The sequence below is a fragment of the Podarcis bocagei genome (genome assembly GCF_964188305.1).
Source record: "Podarcis bocagei genome assembly, chromosome: 8".
Lineage (NCBI taxonomy): Eukaryota > Metazoa > Chordata > Lepidosauria > Squamata > Lacertidae > Podarcis > Podarcis bocagei.
In genome coordinates this window covers 62,584,500-62,601,714 of record NC_138133.1, presented here as the reverse complement: position 1 = coordinate 62,601,714, position 17,215 = coordinate 62,584,500, and the positions used below count along the sequence as shown (strand labels likewise).

The following is a 17,215-nucleotide window of genomic DNA, read 5'->3' as shown; positions in this document are numbered from 1 at the left end:
GTCTTAAAGGTTGCAGACCCCTGGCTCAGACCAACACAGCTACCAGTCTAGAACAAATGCATTATATTAGAGAAAACTGCTTTGCAAAAATGACTATATTAAACAAAATTGCATACCAAAAAATGTGTCTATTAGGATAAAATGCTGATGAATAAAATATATTTGCAATGAAGTAAGTAGACTCCAGAGCATTGCATATCATAATGCAAAGGTTCTGAAGATGTCCAGGTTTCTGTTGTTCCTGAAGATTGAAAATTCACTTTAGGTGTAAGTGTAGAATTGAATGCATTCCTTTTCATAGTGCTTGATGTCACAGCAAATCTTTCACCACAAATAATTATGAAACTTGATATATATTTAGGAGCATTTCATAATATTCAGTATTTTGTATTCATCTGCTTAATTGTTTGACTAGGAAGAAAGGATGAAGATGAGATGACTAGTACAAGGACCCACAGATTCTTTCGAGACTTTCCATTTCAAGAGCCAGAAATATTTTGCATAATTCATCTTATTTCCCTCCCCCCACATTGTTTCTAGTCAATTGCTTTCCCGATATTAATTTACACTCTTTGCATTGAATACATGTAATAGCAGTTTTGCTGCCTGAGTTCCCACAATACCAGCAAATGATCTTATTTCAGGGGTAGCTATGTTCTTTTCACTACCATCATAGAACTATCATTGATTTATCAGAAGCAGAAGCAGCTGCATGCCCCTTGGGAAAGTTCACAGCTGTCTGCAGCTGCTGCGGTAAATTTCTCTCATAAGGATCCAATGCGAGAAAGGAAAGAAACTTCAGGAAATAATGTTAACTCTGTGTTTTGTGCATGGCTGTAGTGATGAAAAGCATTACAGGCAACTGATTAAAATATTGGTCTCCTTCCCTCTCCCTCCCCCCGCCACTGCAATTTTCACTTTATTCATTACAGTAATATATTCCACCAAATGATCACACTGCACCATACATAGTAATGAATACCGTATTAGTATTTATCCCTGAATACGTGATATTTCTCTTCAGTCATAGTTTTAATTAAAGAGCAGAGGCAATTTGTGTTGAGCGTCCAAAATGATAAATAAAATCTCATTGTTTCAGTAAACAATCCAGATGTAAGATTAAGCATTCCTCATTTGTCCATATTTTATAGCAGGTCCTGTCTCATTGCTCATACTGTTTACACATGTAACAAAGTCGTGCCAAGTTGTTGTTTCTTAAAACTTAGATACATTTATTTTATACCTATAGCTTTGCTAGCCACTAGCTGCATATACAGTGGTACCTCAGGTTACATACGCTTCAGGTTACATATGCTTCAGGTTACAGACTCCGCTAACCCAGAAATAGTGTTTCAGGTTAAGAACTTTGCTTCAGGATGAGAACAGAAATCGTGCTCCGGCGGCGCAGCAGCAGCGGGAGACCCCGTTAGCTAAAGTGGTGCTTCAGGTTAAGAACAGTTTCAGGTTAAGAACGGACCTCCGGAACGAATTAAGTACTTAACCCGAGGTACCACTGTAAGTCGTTCCACCCAAGTTGCTACATTATTTTACTAGTTCAACAGCCTGTCTGACCTCCATGGCCAAAAGTATTCTGCTCAATTCTCTTGTGTATCATAGGCGCTTTCCCAACTACCGTCCTGACCAAGAGAATGGGGCTGGATCCCAGCACTAGTAACAAATGTAACTGGAGCTTGATCCAAGATCAGGAAGTTAGGAATGCTGATAGAAGTGGACCAAGAATAGTTCACAGCCTAAAATCAAAAGAGCTGCTCATTATAGCTAACAAATGAAAATGTTAATTCAGGTGAGACTGGAGATTTCCCTCTTCAGCCCTTCCTTAAAATAGATAACAGGTTGATCCAAATAGGGATTGGTGCTCCTCATACATGCATTTTTTTCCAGCGCCTACATAACTTGCCAGCTCATATTCCTCCCAACCAACTGAATCTGGAAGTACCTTTTGTGTGAGGGGGAATCTGGTATTATTATATTATTATTTTTTACCTGTTGCCATTGTCCCATTTGTGATATCTCAATAACCCCATCCAGAAGCAGCCATTTTTGTTTTGTGTTCTGTTTCCAGTTCTTGGTTGTTAAGGAAAACTATAACTACTTTAACACCATGATTTTTGCGGAAGGGCAGTAGCTCAGTACTAAAGCATCTGCTTTTCATTCAGACAATTCCAGGTTCAATCTCCATCATTTACAGGTATAGCTGGGAGGAGATTCTGATCGGAAATTCTTGAGAGCTGCTGCCAATCAGTGCTTTCAATTCTGAGCCAGAATTGGTTTGACTCAGTATAAGGAGCTCCCTATCCATAGTCTAATGTACAGTGGTGCCTCGCAAGATGAAATCAATCCATTCCACGAGTCTCTTCGTCTTGCGGTTTTTTCGTCTTGCGAAGCACAGCTATTAGCGGCTTAGCGGCTTAGCGGCTATTAACGGCTTAGCGGCTTTAAGAAAAAGGAAACAAACTCACAAGAACTCGCAAGACGTTTCGTCTTGCGAAGCAAGCCCATAGGGAAATTCGTCTTGCGGAACGACTCAAAAAACAGAAAACTCTTTCGTCTTGCACGTTTTTCGTCTTGCGAGGCATTCGTCTTGCGAGGTACAACTGTACGAATGGGTAATCTGTAGCCCTCCAAGATGTTATCAAACTCCCAACTCCTATCAGCCCAGTCAGCATGACCAATGGTCAAGAAAGCCTCTCCTCCCAGAGGGGAGGTATTGTGAGCGGGAGCTGTTCCTGCATTGTCAGGGGGGCGTGTTCAGCCCCCTGCGTCATCACCCTGCTGCCGTGCTGCCCTCCAGCTAGCCAGCCAATAGGGTTGACCTGGGGGCGGGGCTTAGCCGCATTCAAGCGGCCGCGGCAGCCTCCGCGCCTCATTCAGCTGCTCGAAGGACGTCGGATCACCTGCCCACCCGCCCTCTAGGATAGGTTTATGCTCTTGACATTGCTATGGACTTTGGTTGGTTGCCCTCGTTCCCCGTGGGGCTGGTAGGAGTTTTTATCCATTTGGCAAATTGGCACCAGCCTCTTGGCTTTTCACCTACCTTGTAGCAAATCGTCACAACTTTTCTGGTTTTGGTGGTTAGGCATTGGAATATGTGTTGGTGGGTGGGGTGTGGCCATCACCTACTCCGCCCCATGTTGGGTATTCCATTAAAGGAATCCGGCGGCTGTGGATCCTGTCCAATACCCTGCTGGTGGCTAGGGCCATGGCACGACCCCCGGTGACATCAGGGGAAGCTTCCAGTTGTATTTGCATCAACAAGCTCCTCCCACTGATTGTTAACCTTCATTCGACCCCCCCCCACTGCGTGGTCGGGTACATGTACAGTGGTACCTCGGGTTAAGAACTTAATTCGTTCTGGAGGTCTGTTCTTAACCTGGAACTGTTCTTAACCTGAAGCACCACTTTAGCTAATGGGGCCTCCTGCTGCTGCCGCTGCTTCGCCGCTGCACGATTTCTGTTCTTATCCTGAAGCAAAGTTATTAACCTGAGATCATATTTCTGGGTTAGCGGAGTCTGTAACCTGAAGTGTATGTAACCTGAAGCGTATGTAACCCGAGGTACCACTGTATAGGTTGTGTGATCCAGTGCCTAAGCCAATACCACTCACATGCTGTAATCAATAAAAGTTGTGGCCTTTTCAACCCATTAACCTAAATACTTGTGTCCTTGTCTCTTATTCACCACTACACAGGTGTGGGTCCTCAACTCACAATAGAGGGAGTTGTGAGACAACAACATCTGGAGAGCCATAGGTTCCGCATCCCTAGTCTAATGCTGAATATTTCATTAATCAGTTCCGAAACAGATGTCAACACCTTTGAAGTTCAAGAGCTAAGGTTTTCTACAGCAAGCATATTTTGAAATTCAGCAGTTTCCAGACATTAATGGAACACAGGCCACTTTCAAAAGGTGGACAGAAAACAGTGCTGCTGTTTCACAAAAAGAACACCAGATTGGTGATTTTTTTTTTTTTAAAAAAGCTCTTTTTCCTAATTACTTTGCCTAGTGTTGTCACTGGAATGGCAACAAGATGTCAGTCTTTTCTCTTTGTATTTTTATAGGGGAAATCTTAAGATTAATTATCTGTTAATGTGCAGTCATATTGCATGGTTTCCCTTTCTGGTGGATGGGCATAATTTTAGTTTCATGAATATTTAATTTCCAAAGTCCTCCATTATGCTGACATCCAGTGACTTGGCATATTATTTGACATGCTTTTTAATCAGATTTGGCATGTCAGAAAAGTGTTTTTATTACAATTCCCTTGTGTTTTGAGAGCTTAGCAATTTCATTTAGCTAAATGAAATATTTTGCATAATTCAAACTATATCTAGGGATTTCTTATTACTCGGTCATGACAACATGGTAAAATGATTGGTTTTTGTCATTTTCCTAGCCATATTACTTTAAATGCATGTGAAAGTCGCAAGTATGGTGGGGAGGAAGGCATGATTGGAAATCTAATTAAGAAATGAAAATAACAGCATGAAAGACCACTAAGCCTGTCAGTTATTTCATCTTCTTAAATGAGGCACAGAATAGTACTCATGAAATGGTATGACAGGCAGTTCAAGATGTCCAACAACTGAAATACTTACTAGAAACGTGCATATTTATTCTACTTTTCATTGCATTTCCCCCCATATGTAGACATTAACAAGTGGTGTGGGGTGAATGCAGCTAGAGGAGCAATAGTCAGTGGTGCATCTAAGGCTCTGTTGCATTGCCACCTTTGGCTTCTATGGGAGGGAGGACATAAAATAAATTTAATAAATAATATGCAATTTATTTGTCCCTTTCATAAAAAAGGAAAACAAATGTTTAAAAGCCTATTTTCAATAAGTATGCACTTGGGATTTTTTATTCAGTGGCCTGCTAGGCTCCAGTTTTGAACCCTTCCTTCAAATGCCTATTCAGAATATGCATGCTTTGGGTGGGCAGTGGGGACTCCTCAATTTATCTTGGAGGAACTTGTGAGGGGTAATACTGAAATGAGTGTGGAGGACACACAGTATTGCTATGAGGTTAATCAGACCTTGCTATCAATGAAAAATCAAGTGTATTATAAGATCTCCAATATTTTGCTGGCTATCATCACTGCAAGTCAAAACTTAACAATGGCCATCATTCTGTTGAGACTTTCATCAGCTACAAATTGCTTCATGCAAATCCCAAGAGGCATGCATATCAAAGCAAGGAATAAAATAAAGGCCTAGGATTGTGGATACAATACTCTAATTTGGTTTCTGGGTTGACACTTTTTCGGTTGAGCTCCATGTATTCTTGTGTCCACATCACAACACCTCTATATTCAACCAAATTATCAAAGCTATTTGAGGGCACATAGTAGGTTTGCGTGATCAGGACATGTGTTCAAGAGTCTACAAGATTAGCTGAGTGTATGAAAAACCATTGAGAGTTTTATTGCTTTCAAGTTTCAGCTCTGCTCAAGGGAAGACAATTGTAATTTGCATGAGACTTCCTCATGCAACCATCTCTGCACTTGATGTTGCAGGAAAAGGAATCACTGGTATTGGCTTTAGAGCTACAGCAGGGTGGTTGTATGAATCTACTCTATCCACTGAGTTTGCTCTAGGCCTATTACTGTCAATATCTGAAGAAAAATATTGGGGTTGATAAGGCTGAGAGTCAACTTGGGCAAGACTTTTATTGCCACCTGGGCCTCCATGAACATTCCAGTACAGCCATACCTCAGAAGTCGAATGCCTTGCGAGTTGAACGCTTTGGCTCCCAAACGCCGCAAACCCAGAAGTGAGTGTTCGGGTTTGCAAACGTTCTTTGGAACCCGAATGTCCGATGCAGGTTCTACTTGGCTGCAGGAGCTTCCTGCAGTCAATCGGAAGCCACGCCTTGGTTTCCGAATGTTTTGGAAGTCGAACAGTCTTCTGGAACGCATTCCGTTTTATTTCCGAGGTACGACCGTAATTGTTTCTAAACAGCATACTTCTTTGAGAGGCAGGGTAGCCCCCTGCTAGATACAGGCAAAATCTCCAGTTCTCAGAACTGGGAGCTACTCGTCAGCAGTGTGACTGTCTTAGGAGAATTCATCTCCACTTTATTGTTCTTCATCTGGGCCACTTCTATGTCCATATGGATATATTCAATAATGCTTAGTTGAATTAAAGGTTATTCTGGGTCTGGACTCATGGTAGTTCACTGTACCTACGTGAAGTAAGATTTCATTTTGATAGGTAATCTTTCATTTTTATTACAGATGGGTAGCCGTGTTGGTCTGCCATAGTCAAAATAAAAAAATTCCTTCCTGTAGCACCTTAAAGACCAACTAAGTTAGTTCTTGGTATAAGCTTTCGTGTGCATGCACACTTCTTCAGATACACTGAAACAGAAGTTGCCAGATCCTTCTATATATAGAGAAGGTGGGGAGGGGTATTACTCAGAAGGGTGGTGGGAATCGGAGATTGGCAGATAGCTGAGATGAGCCTGATGAGCCTGTTGACGACTCTTAACGACTGTAATAGGTCTTACAGGAAAAGGCAAGGGGTGGGAAGGTGAGAAATGGTTTAGTCATGTATAATGAGATAAGAATCCAATGTCTCTGTTCAGACCAGGTCTCTCCATTGTTTTAAGTTTGGTAATGAGTTGCAATTCAGCAGCTTCTCTTTCCAGTCTATTTCTGAAATTCCTTTGTAGTAAAACTTTTATGTTATTAACTGCAATAAGATGGATCCAAAACAGCTGGTGTTCTGCAGTCTCCAAGACCACGTCAGCTGCTCTGGCACATTAAACCTTGAGCTACATTTGAGAATAAAGTGCTGCACTACCTTGATGCAGTTTGACCTTAAAAAAAGAAAAACTAGCTCTGCTTTGCCTCAAGCAATAAATGTTTTTAAAAACCTCCATAAGATTTATGTGTTATTTCCCTTTTGCCATTTATTGGATCGTACAAGTAGCATTACATGTACTGAATGTACATACGGTGCTGGCCTTGTAGCAATACTTGGCTTTATTCATTTTTAGAATAAATATTGAAGCGGGCTTTTAAAGGAGTAAAAAGACCCACAATCTTCTATCAATCAGGCAGCACAGGCCATTTCTTCTAGGCCACAGCTCTTCATTTTTATATAGTTAATACGTTGTTATAATGAGTAGGAACATGACAAAATTTCATCATGGACATTGTCAGCCTCAATCTGTTCAAAACTCATTTGGGGAAAATAAAAGGGCCTCCATTTAGCTTGTGAGTGAGTTGCCATTTAATAAGTGTGCCAAACATAATTACTGCATTGGGACGCGTCATCTGGGAATTGTATTGACTGTGTCATTGTGTCAGACTTGTGCAGTTGTGGGGATCCTGCAAAATTAATGTATATGGCACTCAACTCATCTGTTTCATATTAAGGGTGCATTCAGTTGTCTGAAGTTACACTTGGAAGAACTTTGGCTGATTTCCTGTGACCCTTGCTGGATAAGCCAATGGTCCACCTGATACAACATTCTGTCTATACAAGTGGCTAGCCAAATGCCCCTGGGAAACACTCAAGTAGGGCATGATGGCAAATAGCCATCGTCTATTTATCTGTAGCATCTGGTGACTCTCAATCAGCCTCTGGCAGTCTTTGAAGAAAAATGTAGGAGGATGTCCAGATATGGTCAAGTAGCCGCCACTGCATGGGTTTAATCAAATATGTGTGCTACCAGACAGCATAAAATCAGAATGGGCTATGTACAGAAAGGTTTGGTTTTTAAGAAACATTCACACACGTATCTTTCCAGCACTGTCTGTAAGGATATTTAATTTAATAGTGAACTATATGGCTCTATGGTGAAATGTTATTGATAGCAGAGGAACTGCTTAGCCTTTAAACCACAAGTTTATATCATTTTAATATTTTTATCATTTAGGTGCTCTAATGCACAAAAGATCATAGAATCATAGAATCATAGAGTTGGAATAGACCACAAGGGCCATCGAGTCCAACCCCCTGCCAAGCAGGAAACACCATCAGAGCACTCCTGACATATGGTTGTCAAGCCTCTGCTTAAAGACCTCCAAAGAAGGAGACTCCACCACACTCCTTGGCAGCAAATTCCACTGTCGAACAGCTCTTACTGTCAGGAAGATCTTCCTAATGTTTAGGTGGAATCTTCTTTCTTGTAGTTTGGATCCATTGCTCTGTGTCCACTTCTCTGGAGCAGCAGAAAACAACCTTTCTCCCTCCTCTATATGACATCCTTTTATATATTTGAACATGGCTATCATATCACCCCTTAACCTCCTCTTCTCCAGGCTAAACATGCCCAGCTCCCTTAGCCATTCCTCATAAGGCATCGTTTCCAGGCCTTTGACCATTTTGGTTGCCCTCCTCTGGACACGTTCCAGTTTGTCAGTGTCCTTCTTGAACTGTGGTGCCCAGAACTGGACACAGTACTCCAGGTGAGGTCTGACCAGAGCAGAATACAGTGGCACCATTACTTCCCTTGATCTAGATGCTATACTATTGATGCAGCCCAGAATTGCATTGGCTTTTTTAGCTGCTGCGTCACACTGTTGGCTCATGTCAAGTTTGTGGTCAACCAAGACTCCTAGATCCTTTTCACATGTACTTCTCTCAAGCCAGGTGTCACCCATCTTGTATTTGTGCCTCTCGTTTTTGTTTTTTTGCCCAAGTGCAATACTTTACATTTCTCCCTGTTAAAGTTCATCTTGTTTGTTTTGGCCCAGTTCTCTAATCTGTCAAGGTCGTTTTGAAGTGTGATCCTGTCCTCTGGGGTGTTAGCCGCCCCTCCCAGTTTGGTGTCATCTGCAAATTTGATCAGGATGCCCTTGAGTCCATCATCCAAGTCGTTGATAAAGATGTTGAATAAGACCGGGCCCAAGACAGAACCCTGTGGCACCCCACTAGTCACTCTTCTCCAGGATGAAGAGGAACCATTGATGAGCACCCTTTGGGTTCGGTCAGTCAGCCAGTTACAAATCCACTGAGTGGTAGCATAGTCAAGACCGCATTTTACCAGCTTCTTTACAAGAATATCATGGGGCACCTTGTCGAATGCCTTGCTGAAATCAAGGTAGGCTACATCCACTATATTCCCTTCATCTACCAGGCTTGTAATTCTATCAAAAAACGAGATCAGGTTAGTCTGACATGACTTATTTTTCAGAAATCCATTCTGACTATTGGTGATCACAGCATTCCTTTCTAGGTGCTCACAGACTGTTTGCTTAATGATCTGCTCCAGATTCTTCCCTGGCATTGATGTCAGACTGACTGGGCGATAATTATTTGGGTCCTCTCTTTCCCCCTTTTTGAAAATAGGGACAACATTTGCCCTCCTCCAGTCTGCCGGGACTTCGCCTGTTCTCCAGGAATTCTCAAAGATGACTGCCAGTGGTTCTGAGATCACATCTGCCAGTTCTTTTAATACTATTGGATGCAGTTCGTCTGGCCCTGGAGACTTGAATACATCTAAACTAGCCAAGTATTCTTGTACTATCTCCTTAGTTATTCTGGGCTGTGTTTCCTCTGCTGAATCATTTGCTCCAAATTCTTCAGGTCGGGCATTGTTTTCTTTATCGGAGAAGACTGAGGCAAAGAAGGCATTGAGGAGTTCAGCCCTTTCTGTGTCCCCTGTTTGCATTTCACCATCTTCTCCTCTGAGTGACCCCACTGTTTCTTTGTTCTTCCTTTTGCTACGGACATACCCATAAAAGCCTTTTTTGCTGCTTTTAACCTCTCTAGCAAGCCTGAGTTCATTCTGTGCTTTAGCTTTTCTGACTTTGTGTCTACATGTGCTGGCTATTTGTTTGAATTCCTCTTTGGTGGTTTCCCCCCTTTTCCATTTTTTGTACACATCCTTTTTTAATCTTAACTCAGTTAAAAGTTCTTTAGATAGCCACCCTGGCTTCTTTAGGCACCTTCCATGTTTCCGTCTCTTTGGTATTGCCTGAAGTTGTGCTTTTACTATCTCCCTCTTAACAAACTCCCAGCCATCATGAACTCCCTTTACTTTTAGTATTACTGTCCATGGGATCTCACCTAGCACTTCCCTAAGTTTTATGAAGTCGGCTTTCTTAAAGTCAAGAAATTGAGTCCTAGTATGCTTGGCTGCTCCTTTCCGCTGTATAGTAAACTTCAGAAGAGCATGATCACTCGCGCCTAATGATCCTTCCACTTCTACCCCACTAACCAGGTCATCAACATTGGTTAGGACCAGATCTAAAATGGCTGTTCCTCTTGTTGCTTCTCCCACTTTCTGGACAATGAAGTTGTCATTGCACCAATATGATCACTGCACAGCAGGCATTCAGTATCCGCAGAATCATTTTGCATTTTCTTGAAATTAGTCTCCTTGCTTTGAAGGAGCAAAGTGAGCCCCCAGTTACCCAAAGATTTATTCATCCGCTATCATCACACAAATCCCACTTCAAACTCTTGCTCTATCATTCATAATACAAGTTCTCAATTCCTGAAGCCCGGTCTCTGTTCAAAGACCAAATCTGTTTCAAAACAGAGAGTAGCCAGAAGATTTACCCACACTCAGCTGACAAATCTGTGAGATTTTCTTCTTGCTCTTTTGTTTTGCTCTTGATGGCTTGAAGCAGACTTTCCATACCCAGAAAATGGATGTTCCAGATGTTTGCTTTCACATCCAGTCACTTAGAAAGTATAAAGCCAGTTGATGCATTCCATTGTTAAATCTATGCTATTGAATAATAATTAAAAAATCATATTCTTTTGCTGTCATTTTAATAATGATGACTGGCACTGAGGAAGGGGACACACTAAAATATACTAGCGATTTCCTGTCATCCGTTCTCACCCTAGTTAGATTGCTTTGAAAGGGGGAGGAGGGAAAAGTCCAGAGCTGTACATGAGAGGAGTGTCTTTGTGATACTATTCATTCTCTGTTCTGACAGAGAAGGCATTGTTTGCTCACTGTAATAGGCTTGGCAGCCAAATAAGGTAGGGATCTGTGCTGCGCATACAGATTCAGAAAGTAGCAGAGCGGGCAAGAATCTGAAAATTCCAAGAACCAGATCACTGGGAAGGACTTCATAGCATGCTGTGCATATAGTGTGTTTGGTATTGCCTTTGCATGACAATCTGTACAGTTCTGAATGAAGAAGCATGTAAGAATAAAGGTAATTTTTTAAAAATTGTTTTGCTTTTATAGTGATTAATTAAAACTGCTAATAAGCCATCACCTTAACACAGAAATTTAAACATTGAACATTTGCAGCCTTATTTTGACTCTGAGGATCATTTAAGTTCAGCGCTGGTGCCTCCCCACTGTGCTTATGTCGAATGGATTAACATTTAATGAGAGAACTTGTGTGAAGAAGAAAAGGCCATTTAGGCTGCTTTAGCTGTTGCATTCTAGCCAGCAGCTAATGTTTATATGCAGTGTGGTTTGGGGATCTTGCTAATAGGAATGCATTTCTGCAAAGCCGCTAGATGAGGTTAAATAGCTTTGCACACTTATATAGTTCCTTGCCTCTTGGTCACTTCCTGTAGCAAAAGATGCCGTGAACAATATTGTGAAGCTAATATTATTTCCATATCATACAACAAAATGGAAAGAAGCATGCATTATTAAATATTATTAAGCAATATTTATTAAAGCATTATGAGTAATGGATTGCAAACTGTGTCAAAGCTGACATTTAAGTAGTAATTCATGTGTTTGCCCTGGTCACCTCAGCGATTTTTCCTTCATAACATCTATCTCCTCTATTTTGTCTCATTTCTTTTTTCTTTTAAAAAAGGAAAATCATGAATGTTTCACACATGCACAAACAGGCACACATTTGAGTGCTTATCAGTCTTCTGGCTGTTTTAATTGCTGCTGTGCTCTGAAAAATATTCAGGGTTCAACAGCCATTATTAGTGAACTATAAACAAGAGGTTTTGTTTTTTTCTGAGAAGTAGTCTAAAAATATCTAATCTTTTGAGGAGGGAGCGAGCTGGGTGGCTTTGCTTGTTTAACTTCTCCCAAGTAGTTTTTTTGTGTGGGGCTGAAAATGGAACATTTTAGAAACTATGCTCACAATTTACCTAAAGGGAAGCAGAAATTGAAGCGATCCATGGCATCAAAGTAACATCCAGTTGAGCACTGAGGCTTTTATTTCAGAGAATCCTTCTCATGCTTTCTGTGGATCTGCTCACAAGTTCTGATCTTGTGGGGCTTTTGCTACTTTGTACTCCTGAGGTGTCTTAATCCCCAGGGAGCAACTGCTCCAAGAAGCAAAACACACTGTGTGTTGTGTATGTGACTCTGGAAACATGCTGCCTGACAACAGCAGCTCTTGCCTATCTCATTTGGAAACTGCTATCTGATTAAGAGCAGCAGCAAGCTGTCCAGCTGCATTTCAACTGTCATTGTTGGTGAACAAGTAAAAGATGTTTCCTGGCCTAAATCAATCGGTTCAAATCTGTGTTACGGGCTGCTTAGAGATTACTTTGTGCCAGAAGATTTAAAGCCTATTTGCATGTTACCTTTGTAGTATTACATGAGATGTACACTGTTGTTTTTTAAATTCACCTAAATGCAAAAGCCTCCTGTTCTCACAGTGGCCAACCAGATGCCATGGGGAAGCCTGCAAGCTGGAGATGAGTTGCATCAGTATTTCCCCAGCAACTGGTGTTCAGAGGCAGAACAGTGGAGGCAGAACATAGCCATCACGGCTCATAGCCATTGATAGCCTTGCCCTCCATGAATTTGTCCAATCCTCTTTAAAAACCAACCAAGTTAGCAGCCATCACTGCCTTCTGTGGGAGCAAGTATCTGTCCCGAATCTACCAACACTCAGCTTCAATTGGATGTACAGTGGTACCTCAGTTTACATACGCTTCAGGTTACATACGCTTCAGGTTACAGACTCCGCTAACCCAGAAATATTACCTCAGGTTAAGAACTTTGCTTCAGGATGAGAACAGAAATTGTGCTTTGGTGGCGCAGCAGCAGCAGGAGGCCCCATTAGCTAAAGTGGTGCTTCAGGTTAAGAACAGTTTCAGGTTAAGGACGGACCTCCAGAACGAATTAAGTACTTAACCCGAGGTACCACTGTACACTAGTTCTAGTGTTACAAAAGAGGGAAGAAAATGTTTGCACCATTTTATTGTGTCACTTCTTAACTTGCCGTTTCTCTAAACTAAGAAGTCCCGAATTCTGTGATGTTTCCTCACAGGACAGTTGATTCGTTCCCTTGATTATTTTCATTGCCCTTTTCTGAGCGTTTTCCAACTTGTTTGAGGTGACCAGAACTATACATAATATTCCAAATGTGGTTGCACCATAGATTTGTATACAATGGCTTTCTGATACCAGCAGTTTTATTTTCAATTCCTTTCCTACTGATCTCTAGGAACATGCCTTTTTCACAGCTGGGTCTACATCTTCATCGAGCTATCCAGTACAACCCCAAGGTCTTTTTCCAGGTCAGTCACCAACAATTCATACCCCATGGGTATATATGTGAAAGTAAGATTTTTTTTTTGTTTCAGCATGCATCACTTTTTTAGAAGGCTGAGTTAGAGGCTTTATCCCATTCCCATCTGTGAATTTCAGAGCAGCAAATTCTAAATTGTATTAATTTCAGTCCCCTGTTAGCTCTCAAAACTGGGGAGGGGTATTATGGGGCATATACACAGTGGGACACATATGGCTTCTAAGCTATCTGAATTGTGTCTAATACAGCACCTGCATTTTGAATGAAAGCTAGAGCTTGTTGCCTTTTGAGAGCTGGTGAAGGTGAAATAGGAACCTCACCAAGAATTAATTGCCTTTGTATTCATATGGGGAGAAGTGATCAAAATATACTAATGTAAGTTGAGAGTAGTTGTGCACATGCCCTAGTTCAGCTAGTCAGTTTCTAGTAAACTCACTAAGTGCACATCTGATTATCTGAGATTACAAAACCACTTCCTTCTTGTATCTTTCTCTCTATGTTTACTTGAAATGTAATAAGAGTCTCACTGACTCAGTCAACTTCCCTGTGCTTAAGAAGATTTAAAAATGTGAGTTGTTAAGATGCTACATGTGTTTCATGTAAGCTCTTGTACCCTAAGGGTGAGGTGTCCTGGAAATACCCCGAATGCCTGATTAAACATTCCCATAGATATGCTGCTTTATTTATTAAAACGCATGGGCTGCAATTCGGCATACATCTGTTTCCACAGAAGCTCCACTGAAATTAATGTAACTTCTACAAGGGCAACTGTAGGAGGGATTGCAAGCCATATGACCTACAATATGTATTTTAGCTGTTAACAGTTGAACTAAGCATGTTCTGCTATCCAAAATAATTGGAAGAATTGGGCATGCAGGTTGTGATGTAAAAGCAGAAATATATTATATGCAGCAAAGGTGGAATTCTAAAACACTTCTTTGCTACTCATTACTAAAGTGGGGGGAGCAATCAACTGCGGGGGGGGGGGTCAGCAGGACATTTAGGGGATAAAAGAACATTGGGGGCAGTGATGTAATCACCCGAGATGGATGCCTAATTTGATCTTGCCCCTTAACCTAGATAATTCTCCCACACACAACCACTCATTTTTATGTATACATTTGAACTCCGCCCCCAACAATGAGTGGGATATGACCCAGAGCCCTCGTGGATTAAGAAAAGCTATCATTTAATAAATATTTTGACACCAGACACTAACTTCTAACACTGGTGACAGCAATGAAGGGCCCACAATTTAGTTCTAAAACCTTTTGGGCAAAAAATATGTTTGAAGAAGCTAGTGCAGCAACAGCCCAACAAATTCCTATGAACTCTCAAATGGCATCACTTTCCATTTTTAGTGGAGAAGGACTTGAATTAACTCATGGGGATCTGCTTCTGTTTCTACTTACAGCTGTAAGATTGACTAGTTCTGGGAAGCCCCAACTTCCAATATGTTTGAAAACTGGTACCAAAAAATTGGTTCTTGGCCCTAATGGGACAGTTGATTGCACAAAGAACCGTACAAATATATAATGCTCAAACAGACAATGTTAATGAGGTTTGGTATAGTTTTATTATATAGAGAGCTACAAAGGAACGCAATTACCAATCTCCCTCCACACATGGATTTTTATGGCAGGGCACTGAAATAAGATATTCTTCAGAACTGGTATCCTCATGTCAAATACAGAGTCTTGAAAAACAGACCTTTTCTCGGTTGCGTATTTCCCTTGTTGTATTTGTTTTGTTACATATAAATATCAATAAAATACATATAATAAAAAGGCTATCAGGAACCTGGGTCAAGGTTAAGCTTGCTGCCTCCCAGCTATTGTTCAGCTCTGCAAATGACTTCCAAATAGGTAAAGGTAAAGGACCCCTGACAGTTAAGTCCAGTTGCGAACGACTCTGGGGTTGTGGCGCTCATCTCACTTTACTGGCCAAGGGAGCTGGCGTTTGTCCGCACACAGTTTTTCCGGGTCATTTGGCCAGCATGACTAAGCCGCTTCTAGCAAAACCAGAGCAGCGCGCAGAAATGCCATTTACCTTCCCGCCGGACTTTTGACATGCTTTTGAACTGCTAGGTTGGCAGGAGCTGGGACTGAACAATGGGAGCTCACCCCGTCGCGGGGATTCGAACTGCCGACCTTCCGATCGGCAAGCCCAAGGCTCAGTGGTTTACACCACAGCGCAACCTGTGTCTCATGACTTCCAAATACCACACTACTATTTGCAAAGTAGCATGTAGCTACACCTTAATCTTCTGCTTTGAAGTTACCAGGCTGCCTTTCAAACAAGGTCTGCTTAATTTTACCCTGCTTTCACATCTTCTTTGTATTTAAGGTACAACTGAGGTGGAAAGCGTGAAACCCTCTTGATCCTATTTCATTCATAAAATTGTTCCAATACATTGCTTCAATTTGGTCAATCAAAGGCATATATACTTTTCTTTACTACTTTTTGGTAAACAGCATAGTTCAGTTTTAAAATGTGTTATGTTAAATCTAATTGCTGGATCTGCCACATTCATATATGTTACATTAAATATAGAGTTTGATGAATGGTGCTTTCTGAGGTTATAAAATAGAGGGCATTTCCTTGTAAAATTAGTGGTTTACGCTGATATATCAGGTGCAAAATGCATGTCTCTGGCATTCTTTAGGCTAGGAAGCACATGTTATTTGCCCATCATCCATGTTCCCTTTTAAAAAATGCATGCATCTTGCTGCTTCCTCACTGAAACTGCATGGCATCAGCTAATGGGTAAAGAAGGAAGCCTCTTTCACTATTTAAGTTTGCAGTTCATTTATGGTGTGCAAAACAGTAGCTCCTAATTCCACATCATAGAATCATAGAATTGGAAGGGACCCTGAGGGTCATCTAGTACAACCCTCTGCAATACAGGAATCCTGCTCCAACCACCAACTTTCTGGTTAACACCCAGCACAGGTATATAATATCTGTTCTGATACTTTTCTCGAATGCTCACATGAAATGATGTTGTACTACAACTAGTATTGCCCATTAAATATTTCCTAATGAGTAATTAACTAATGCAAACTCAAGATGCGCTGATGACCACTCATTTAGCTTTACAAAAGAGTAGAGAAAGACTCAGCTAAATAAATGGAGTGGGATCTCTGGGTCAGCCTTGTTAAAAGTCTGTGAACATTATTACCTGCAAAAGTGTTTCTTAGCCTCCTGAGGGCTGGCAGTGGAGCACAGCTGGCCATACAATGAAGTAGAGTGAGGGGAGCTATAATGCAACAGGTCCTGCTCCCTCTAAGCCAGCGGTTCTCAACCTGTGGGTCCCCAGATGTTGTTGGACTACAACTCCCAGCATCCCTGAGCTCTGACCTTGCTAGCTAGGGGTGATGGGAGTTGTAGTTCAACAACATCTGGGGACCCACAGGTTGAGAAAGGCTGCTCTAAGCTAACCCTTGAATGCAATGGAAATCTCTCTTCTATTACCTGTGTTGAGGTAAGATTCAGATGGCGGTCTGGACACTTTTGTTCATGGAGCTATCTTGTACTTCACCTCAGACAGCAAAATGTCTTGGGCCGACCATGAGGTAGAAAGACAAAGAGCTCTTTCCTCCCAGCAGCACCCTGCTGTATTTCTGTTCTGGATGTGGAGGAAGGTGCTTATCTCCCCCTGGAAACCAGCTTGTTTTCTGGTCAGGTATATCCATCTGTCTTCTGCAATCCCACTCATTCACTCATATGGAATTCCATGCACTCACCTGCATGCATTCCCTTTTT

At 41.5% G+C, this 17,215-nt stretch overlaps 2 long non-coding RNA genes across 4 annotated transcripts in view; one reads left to right on the top strand and one right to left on the bottom strand.

Annotated features, from left to right (window-relative positions):
- The window catches only part of LOC308593159, a 350,716-nt gene that overhangs the window by 122,505 nt on the left and 210,996 nt on the right, over positions 1-17,215 (bottom strand). The gene's annotated exons all lie outside the window — the stretch shown is intronic.
- The window catches only part of LOC308593116, a 90,263-nt gene that overhangs the window by 52,487 nt on the left and 20,561 nt on the right, over positions 1-17,215 (top strand). For 2 of the 3 annotated variants that reach the window (XR_014010740.1, XR_014010741.1), the window contains exon 2: positions 13,367-13,439. This is a non-coding gene — a long non-coding RNA (uncharacterized lncRNA). Of the gene's footprint in view, positions 1-10,814; positions 11,144-13,366; positions 13,440-17,215 lie in introns of those variants that run through there. The other variant, XR_014010742.1, reaches the window with a different exon arrangement.